Here is a 9,431-nt window from a genome sequence, read left to right as displayed (position 1 = left end):
GTAGCCCATGGAGCTACTACATGTAGTGTTTTGCAGACCTGGTGCTACCGCTCTACTTTCTAAATGCTCATTTACAGTGGTAAAAATTAATTTAATTTAAAATAATTTAAATACTCTATTACTGTGACTTTTGTCTGGCCTAAGCACAGTACCTTTTGTATTCAATCAAATAACTTATAATTGTAAAATTAATATAAGTGTCCTTAAGTGTCATCATGTGTCACTATCCCCTGGGGTAATAGATCATAGTATTTTCCGAGTTGCAATCCTTCCAATAATGAGACAAAGGCATGAATAAAAACTTAATCTCTTTATATAAGCAGTTGGATCCTGAATTAAGAAAAGACAGAAGAACACACAGGCATCTGTTAGGCATTTTGGCAAATGATAACGAGAAGCATGTCATGTTAAATGCATGCATTTAACAGATTATCTTATTTCAAAAGGACCACTTTACTAGAGAAAATGGAAATTACAAATGATAGTAAGAAGTCATCCAGGTGTATAATTATTAAATCAGTTCCTGTCTTCCAACAAAGTGTAATTACAGCATACGTATAAGAGTGTATGGGGGAGGAGCTAGTACAAAGCATAAGCCAGAAAGAAACCTCAAATTATCTATGATGTCCTGGTACATTGCTCTTATTTTTAAAAACATTTAAAACAAACTTGGAAAAAGTTAGTGCTACAGAACTGCCTGAAGGCCCCAATTATGCATCCATTAGTAGTTTTCTCAAAGAAAATAAAGAACTTGGAAAAAAATTAAAACTATCTAAGGCTTTTTTATGGGTGGAACTGGCATTTAGACAGATTAAAAGCTATAGGTGGACCTACAAATGCTTGGCAAAAGAGTGGCACATACAGCACTACAAGAGACATTGAAATTCTCCTATTCAGTGCTTTTGGAGATCTTAACATCAAAATGTTGACAATCATCAGCTTCTTAAATAGTATAGAGACTAAATCCAATTATATGATCTACTATTATTGAAGACCTTAGAGTCATACAAGCTACTATAAAAAAATCAACTCTGTTCTATCCAAACCCAGCACACCCTTGTGCAGGAGGAGCTTAGTATCCCCTGTTCCTTACATAAACATTCCACAAAAATAGTTATAGAAACAGGACTTTCAGGAACCTTTCCAAAGAAAATGCAGTGCTTTATGAAATGTATAGGTGGCATGTATCCAGATCTAGTCTGGAGTAGTGGTACCAGTCTCAAAAAAGATCAGATGTGCCTGGCTTTTAATAATTTTTATGCTACTAAGAAAGGTTTTCAAAATACCATGATGCTTTCAAAAATCTTTGCTGCTGAACCCAAATCTCTCACTTTGATGCTTGAACCTATGCATGGATTAATTCTGGAATGGGAATGACAAGGTCAGCTTCTAGTCTCTGTCTCACGTTTATGCTCCACGAAACTATGTGTGCATTCATCCTTGTAAATCACCTGTTTGCAGTCATGCCTTCCCTGGAGTACACAGGAAATCCAGCACATCCAAAATGTCAGGAGCTGCTGGTGTAGGCAATCTCAGCACTTCTAAATTATATTGAGTGAACAGTGCCTGTTATTGAAAATGTTCTACCTGTAAAGCATTTTTTCACCTCAGGAAGAAATCCACTTGCAGGGTGGCTGCCTCAGGTAACTGATGGGAGCACTTCAGTTTAAACAAAGGGCAAGTTTTATTTTTGCAGCACAAGATTCTTCAACATATCTTCCAGCTGTTGCAGTGACCTGATTCATCTCTTTTCATCAGTAAAAAAATCCAGCATCTACTTATGCTGTGAATGAAATGGTGATCACATTGTTTTCTAAAAGGTGTTTATTCCTCTATTTTTGAGCTTGTCATATATAGAAATTTCTGTTGCATAAAACATAATGAAGAAGCTGCCAGGAGTCCTGTATCTTGGAAAGCTGTGTGGTGGTGAAATAATTGGGCAAGAAGGTTTATGTGCATCTTCTCATCTTTATGCATAGATCAATACAGCATATTTAAACATTTAAAACCACATGAAAAAGCCTGCAATGCTGAAGTATAATGCAAAATTATTAACTGAAAGTATAGAGATGTAAAAACAGATGTGTAGAAGGCTCTTTTGATTTATAAAGAAGCTCTGCTTCACAGAAGGTTTTACTGGGACAGGACCAGTTAAATTAGAAAGTTTGAAAACTTTTAAAACATGGCTTTCTACCAGAGGTTTTTCAGACAGGACATCCAGATGGCACTTGGAAAACACAATGATGAATCAAGCTTTTAGGATGCAATATTCATCACATTATTAGATACAGCAATTTTTGCCAACACCTGGTAATCAACAAATTATTCTTGCAGTAGAGCCATTAAATGGACTAAATAGAAACTGTGGGATACCTTTTAGCAAGTTCTTCAGCTGCAGAGAAGGTCTGGTTTTCTTTTCTTCCAAAGTTTATAAATCACAACACACAAACCCACCAGAATAATTTTGAAAGAAAGTACTTCACAAGAATTATTTAGCAGAATAATCCACTGAAGACAAATTTCAGGAGGAAAAATTGTTTTTTGCAGGAGCACATTTCAGGTGAATATTTCTGAACATAAACAGGAAGCAAGTAAGCGTTTAGTTCTTGCTTATATTTATGCATCTTAAAAAACGTTCCTTTGACTTTAAAATTTCCTTATTAGTTTTTCAATTCTGATCTATATGAGCGCAATAATTTATGAGACTATTTCTATCAAATGCAAAAGAGTAAATAAGGTTTTGTAGTGATATGAAAATGTTTTTTACCCTTGTCAACAGTTGTGTCATATGAAATAGTTGAAATTAATATTTTAATCTACTGTCTTTATAATTTGGTTAAAAAAAATAACTGAATATGATTTAGATCTCTTTATATGGAATTTTATTTTAACCCCTTTGGTTAAAAATAGCATATTTCAGGTCAGATTGATCAGTTTATTATAGTCATACAATGTATAGAATACTTGTGGACAAAACTTCTTGATATTGTGGATTTTCTCAGTGTCTCATAATTGGATGTGAATTTCAGCTCTCAGAACTTTATCAAGATACCAGTTTCCCATTACAGAAAAATAATTGCTGTTGTCAAGTACTAAATTGCACCTCAGTTTGTAGACAAAGTACAGATAGCAATTTTATTTCCATCACATGAAACTACACAGACCCCATTTCCAGACCATCTGAGCAGGGTGCCCTCCCATCAGGGTAGACACAACCTGAAGCATTCAGTATGTGCGTGTTGGAATGCAAATGGCTCCATGCAAGTCCTCCAAATCTAGTATATCCTCTGGACAGAGCAAATGTAACAGAAATATGATAAGAGGCAAAGAAGGAAGACTCAGTAGTGTAGGAAAAAAAAAAACAAAACCAAAACAAAAACAAAAATAAAAACAACCCAAAGCCCTAAAAACCCAGCCAGGCATTACCAAGAAGATAAACGTGTTCTTTTCAGTGTCCTGGAAGAATAAAGAGAGTATGCATATTCTTTTAACAGCTTCCTGCTACTTAAAATTTATTTACTTGAAGGAGACAATCAACTATTATTTTTTTCTTATTAAACAGATTTAACTAACACTTCTGAATTTTTTCTTCCCTTTATGTCCAGATATCCTTCCCTTTTTCTTAGAAACAGATTTCTCAGTGAACAAGAGACCCTACATTTTGTCAAATCATTTCCAGCTATACCTTTTTTTACAAAGTGTGGGATATGAATACCCAGAAATCTTGACTCTGAAAGAGGTTAAATTTGGCCCACATACAAAACAAGTACCATGGTTTTATATATTACTACGGCTGTTGATTTCTGTTTTTCTTTCTAGTTGGAGATTTCAGCAAAGGAATACCTTATTAAGCATGAGCTATTCCACAACTCACTGTTAATCTGAAGTTTTCTTCATTTGCTTTTTAAATTAGCATACTTTCAGAGGACCTTTGTTCTCCACAAAAGAAACATCCATTCCTTTAATACGTCAGCAGCCATTAGGTTTTTATTTCTCTTCCTTTCAACTAACTATTCTGTAACTGAAATCAGTTGAATAATTCCATAATTAAATGTAACTCTACCTGTAAAGTGATTGAGTCTAAGACAGGCACTATGTATAGATAATTAATACATTTAATCTTTGAACAAAATGAATCAATCTATAAATTCCACTTCTCTCAACTGATTATTAAAGGAATTTAGATGTAAAATAAAAGAAAAATATCTAAACTTCTAAAGTTTACCACTGCATAGATTGCATCCAACTATAAATCTTTGGGATAGAGATTGAGCTAAAAAAGAAATAACAGAGTTAAAAATATACTAAGAAAGAGTATAATCAGATACTGCCAAATAATATAATCATAAGGTACCCTCATATACCTTACTTCTGTTATTTAATTCAGTTATTTAATTCAACTTTTAAAATTCAGCCCAAGGTAGCATATTAGAAACATAATGCATCTGTTTGCTTTCTAGCCCACTGCTATTATGATTAAAACATTAGGCATGCAGAATTTTTCTTCTTGATAGAAGATTTATATATAATTATTTTAAACAGTCTGGAAGTAATATTTTACTTTACAGAAGATAGGAAAAATTATGGGCTGGTATGATCAACATACAAAGAGATGCAGAATTCCAGATATGTGCTTCTAGTTCTCTTCTGCTAATTGAGGTAACAAAAAAAATGTATCTTGAATTAGATAGTGACAAATATTTGCCACCAACTTCAAAGGAGCTATGTAACACATCCATAGGAATGACATAATATTTCAATTTCTGTAGATGCTAAGGAAGTCTATGCAGATTATTAATTCTTAAATTTTTAATTTATACTTTTCAGGGATAAAAATTGCCCACTTCCCTCATATTATACTGCTGCTCAACTGGAAGAATTTCATCTTCCTCTGCAGCATCTGGTGCTAACTGCTGCTAGACAGAATGTTGGACTGGTAGGGCATTGGTTTGTTCTGCTATAGCCACCAATGTGTTGAAATAACATTGGCTAAAAGATACAAGCAATCAATTCAAGAAAACAGCTTAAGAAAAGAATTGCTGCATTTCTAACTGAAATAGACTTACTAGAAAAAGATATTTAAATAAATGTTTCTATGCTTTGTTGCCTGTTAGTCCCTAATCTGACTGAGAAGTGAGAATGGCCCAATGTATAATTTAAATAAAGAGGAGGTATGGTAACAAACAATATTGCAGCATGTTTAATTTATGTCTTTGGATCATAAAAAACACAATATTGCAACTGGTGTTTATTTCAACCAAGACTGAAAATGTTCCACCTACTTTCTTTGCTGGTTCAGTTATACAGCTCACTGATTCTTAAACTTTAGATCAATCACTGAGGTATTGATTTAAAAGAGGTATAAAAATCAAAGCTGAATGAACATATCTGACTTGTTCATAATGCATGGTCAGTGTTGGGGAAGAAAAATTGTGAAATAACCTGGTGGTGGAGAAACACTTGGACTGTGACTTGAATAAAAGAGATTACATTGGCAACAAATCAATGATAGAGCGACGCGTTCCATTTCATACCTTTTGCAATAGACAGATGCAGAAATGTAGTGTGGATACAATCCCTTCAACATTCCATTTTCTAAGCTGGGCAAGAGAATAAAATGCAGGCAGGCTCTGAAAGAAAATTACATGTTTAGATATGGAACTGCAATAGTTACCTATCTTCAAAACCAAGATTTGTTTGGAATTGTACACTGCTGCTCACTACATTTGATGAAGATGTATTTTCACAGCAGAAAGATGGTACAATAGTAAAATACTTGACAGAAATAATTACCTACAGAAAATAAGAAATGGCCTGCTTCACTAGCAGGCTACATTTCTTCATTAAACAGGAAAAAAAGTTGGACTGTTTTTACTTTGTAATATTCCTTCTCTTTTGTTACTGCCACTCTAGCTCTTTAAAATTTTGTACCAAGGTAAGCTTTGAGCAGGATTTTATGCAATGAGTAAGAGATGAGTTAGAAATGAGGCAATAAACTATGAACATAACAGCTTAGAACACAAGACTAACTCCTGCCCTAAAGACATCTTCACCCACCCTGGATCCACAAGTGTGGGGAAAAGAGAAGAATAATCTGAGTGAGAGAAGGAAGAAAAAGTGAAAGGTTTGGTCTCATTTAAGTTCATTGTTGTCACTGTGAAAGTACTGCAGTAAATAAAAATGTAAGATCATGACTGAGAGTGTATCTGCCATAAGCAACATAAATTTACTATTTAAAGCATTTTGAATAGAGAGATAAGAAATTCAGCAATTTTTTTTTTCTCTTTGATAGAGGAAGCTTTCTTACATGGCTTTGAGCATTACAGAGAAATTAGCAATAATATATTGCTAAATAACACATGCCAAATAGCTTGAGAAATGTTAGATATTTAAAGGAGCTGACTTACATGTTTTCTTTTCTTTACTTTGGTAAATGAGCAAAAGTGTCTAGACCTTTTATAAAATAAAAGTATTTTCCATCCCAAAGAAAGAGAGAAAACAGTCTCCTGAAATTCTGTGTACTCCAAGGATTTCCTTAAAACAGAGTGGTAAGCATATGGGAAATCTTTACTGCAAAACTAAATCTGAGGTGAGCTTGCAGAATCTCTGCTAAAACATGCTTTAGAGACAAATTGAGGAGTTACAAAAATATATAAATATACCATTCAAGAACAGTCTGTTTTGTGGTTTTTGTGGGTATATGATTTGTTTGGTTTAGTTTGATTTCGCTGGTGTTTAGTTTTGTTTGGTATTTTTGGTTTTCTTTGTGTATGTGTGTGTGGTTTTCCTTTTTTTTCTTGAGCAAGAGGAAAGGAAGGAAAATTTCTCAATTAACAGAAATAATAGCTTGGAGTGAAGAGCATGGCACACAACCTAATTTCATTCTGACCCAAAGGCAGTAACATCTGGAGAATACCTTTTCTATCAGAGATATTTCCTCTCAGAGACTTATAACCTTGAATGGTAAAGGAAAAATCTGCCATGAAGTTTCAGTTGAGCTAAAATGGTGGGAATAAGGTTTTTAATATTCATTGTCGGCTTTCCAAGGAACAGACATCAGTATTTGTCCCTTTTTCTAGGAGATACCACAGTGATCTCTTTCAGAAAATATAAACCAAGAGGTTTAATACTTTGCTATATTTTGCTACTTCTGATTTACATTGTCTATAACAAGAATAAAATAAGAACTTCTATGAAATGACAGGCATTTTTACTTAACACATTTTTACATAATGTGTGGAAAAATGTTAATTTTTAAGCAGTGCATATATCAAATACAATGACATAAAATTCTTGCAGTTCAGTAGATTTAGCTGTATCACTCTAAACTGAAATTTCTCAAAGGGAAAGCGTGTTCCTGTAAAATTGAGGCTTTTCAGTTCAGGTACAGAAATTCCAAAATAAAAACTTTCCTTGAGACTTTTCTACTTTCTAATGATGTGGGCATCTCAACTAGTGGGAGAACTTTTCTACTTTCCAATGATGTGGGCATCTCAACTAGTGGGAGAACAGCTTCTGATACCACACATTGATGGATGAGCTTCCAAGTGGCTACATGCCAAGTACAGGAAGAAGCTTACAAAATAATAATAAAAAAATAATAAAGTAGCCTAGGCAGCTCATATGCTTGAAGCATGGCCAAACTATAAGGAACTGCAAACACAGACTTGTAATGGGAAAATGTCAGACAAACCTAACTATGGGCATCAGCACTTGTGTCGTGGAAAAGAATAAGAACATAAATGACAGCTGCTACAACTAGAAATCATTCCCTATTGAATAACATGATATAACACTGCTTATTATTTCTTCTTCACATGGAACTCAGTGTAACAATTTGGCTGACATTTTCTGTGTTATTAAATTTGACAGTTTGCAGGGACTGTCGATGAGTAAACCCTATACTTGCTCACAACTCCATACTGGGATCTGAAACAGGATTGGCAGCCTTAGCCTGGGAAGTCAGGGCTACACAATGATGAAGTGCTGATTGTACTTTGGTAGCAATTGGGAAAATCTGTCATTCTTCAGGAAGTCCTCATGCTATAATGTCTTTTTTTCCTCCATCTAGTGGAGGAAAGGCAGAAAAACCTCTAGACCTGCTTTGCTGTGACCTGTGTAAACCCCACGTGATACAGCAACAGAGGGAAAAATTCCCTCTTGGCCCTTTAAGATCTTTGAAGAGTTTTAACACTGACAATATTAAAAAAGGAATGTTGCCATGCTTTTTGACAAGAAATATGACCACTCTGGACTTTTGATAAACTAACTAAATAAAAAATAATTTTAATCTTGTTCCACCAGGTAGTTCTTTCCCTGTTATTGCAGCAATTTCCACCCTATTTATATATTGCATCTTCTTTTTTTAAATTTTTTTTTAATTTTTATTTTTTGTTCCTGGTACATGCTAGTTTTCTCATTTACATCCTATTAACTGTTAGACATACACAAAGCATATTTAAAAATTAAAATGCACTGGGTTTTTTTTCACTATTTAGTCTTTTTACTATTAATATAGCTGTTGACTTATTTATTACAAGTAGAAAAAAATTATAAATACTTAAATATCTTTAAGTGATATTTTAATGTAGTTAATTTAGAAAATGTACACAGGGTTAATCTTGCAGTCAAAATACTTGATCAAAAAACCCCTTTTCTTATTTATCTGTTATTCTTTTTGTGTATTCTCTAATTTGTATTTGATTGCATTGACTTTTACTGCTGTGAAACACTATCCAGCATTCAGGGGAGCACAGAGAAAGGATAAAAAAATACTGCTCTGAAGGGCTTTAGCCATTAACTAATGGTTTCCCCCTGCTCTTCTGCTGACAGAAGTAGCAATGCCAACAGTAAGGAAAATAGTGCTAAGAACAGAATTGAAGTCCTTGCAAGTTATAATTCTCAAGCTTGTAAGTGAAAAATGGATTGACTATATTGGAATTCAACGCAGTATCTAAATAACACATAACTACTTTGCATTTCAAGGATGTCTCTGTTGGGGGCATGAAGGTACATGCAAGCATTTATCACATGGACAGGAAGAGTAAACCTTTGGAAGAATAAAAACAGCCAAATCCTTTCAAGAGCTCATATTTTTAGGTAAGGTACACTAACCACTTTATGAGTGAGAGAGAAGTGCAAAAGAGAGAGGGAAATACACTAGGGAGCCAGGGGCAGACTGAATGAGACCAGAATAGAATGCAAGAGTGAGACTTGTTTGGGGACAAGAAAAGAAAAATCCACTGCCAGTGACATAGAAATAGCCAAGGTTTCAGATAAGGCCATGTGCTCCACTCTGCATCACATTTGCTGAACTCTTAAGCTCTTGATTACCACAGCTGAATCTGATCAAGCAAAAGATAAGGGAATGAGGAACAGGTCTGCAGAAGTCCACAAAGAGTGGGGCATCAACTGGAAAAGTTAAGAAAAAA

The sequence above is a fragment of the Geospiza fortis genome, unplaced genomic scaffold (assembly GCF_000277835.1).
Source record: "Geospiza fortis unplaced genomic scaffold, GeoFor_1.0 scaffold301, whole genome shotgun sequence".
Lineage (NCBI taxonomy): Eukaryota > Metazoa > Chordata > Aves > Passeriformes > Thraupidae > Geospiza > Geospiza fortis.
The sequence above is the reverse complement of the archived record's forward strand: the minus strand, read 5'-3'. Positions refer to the sequence as shown.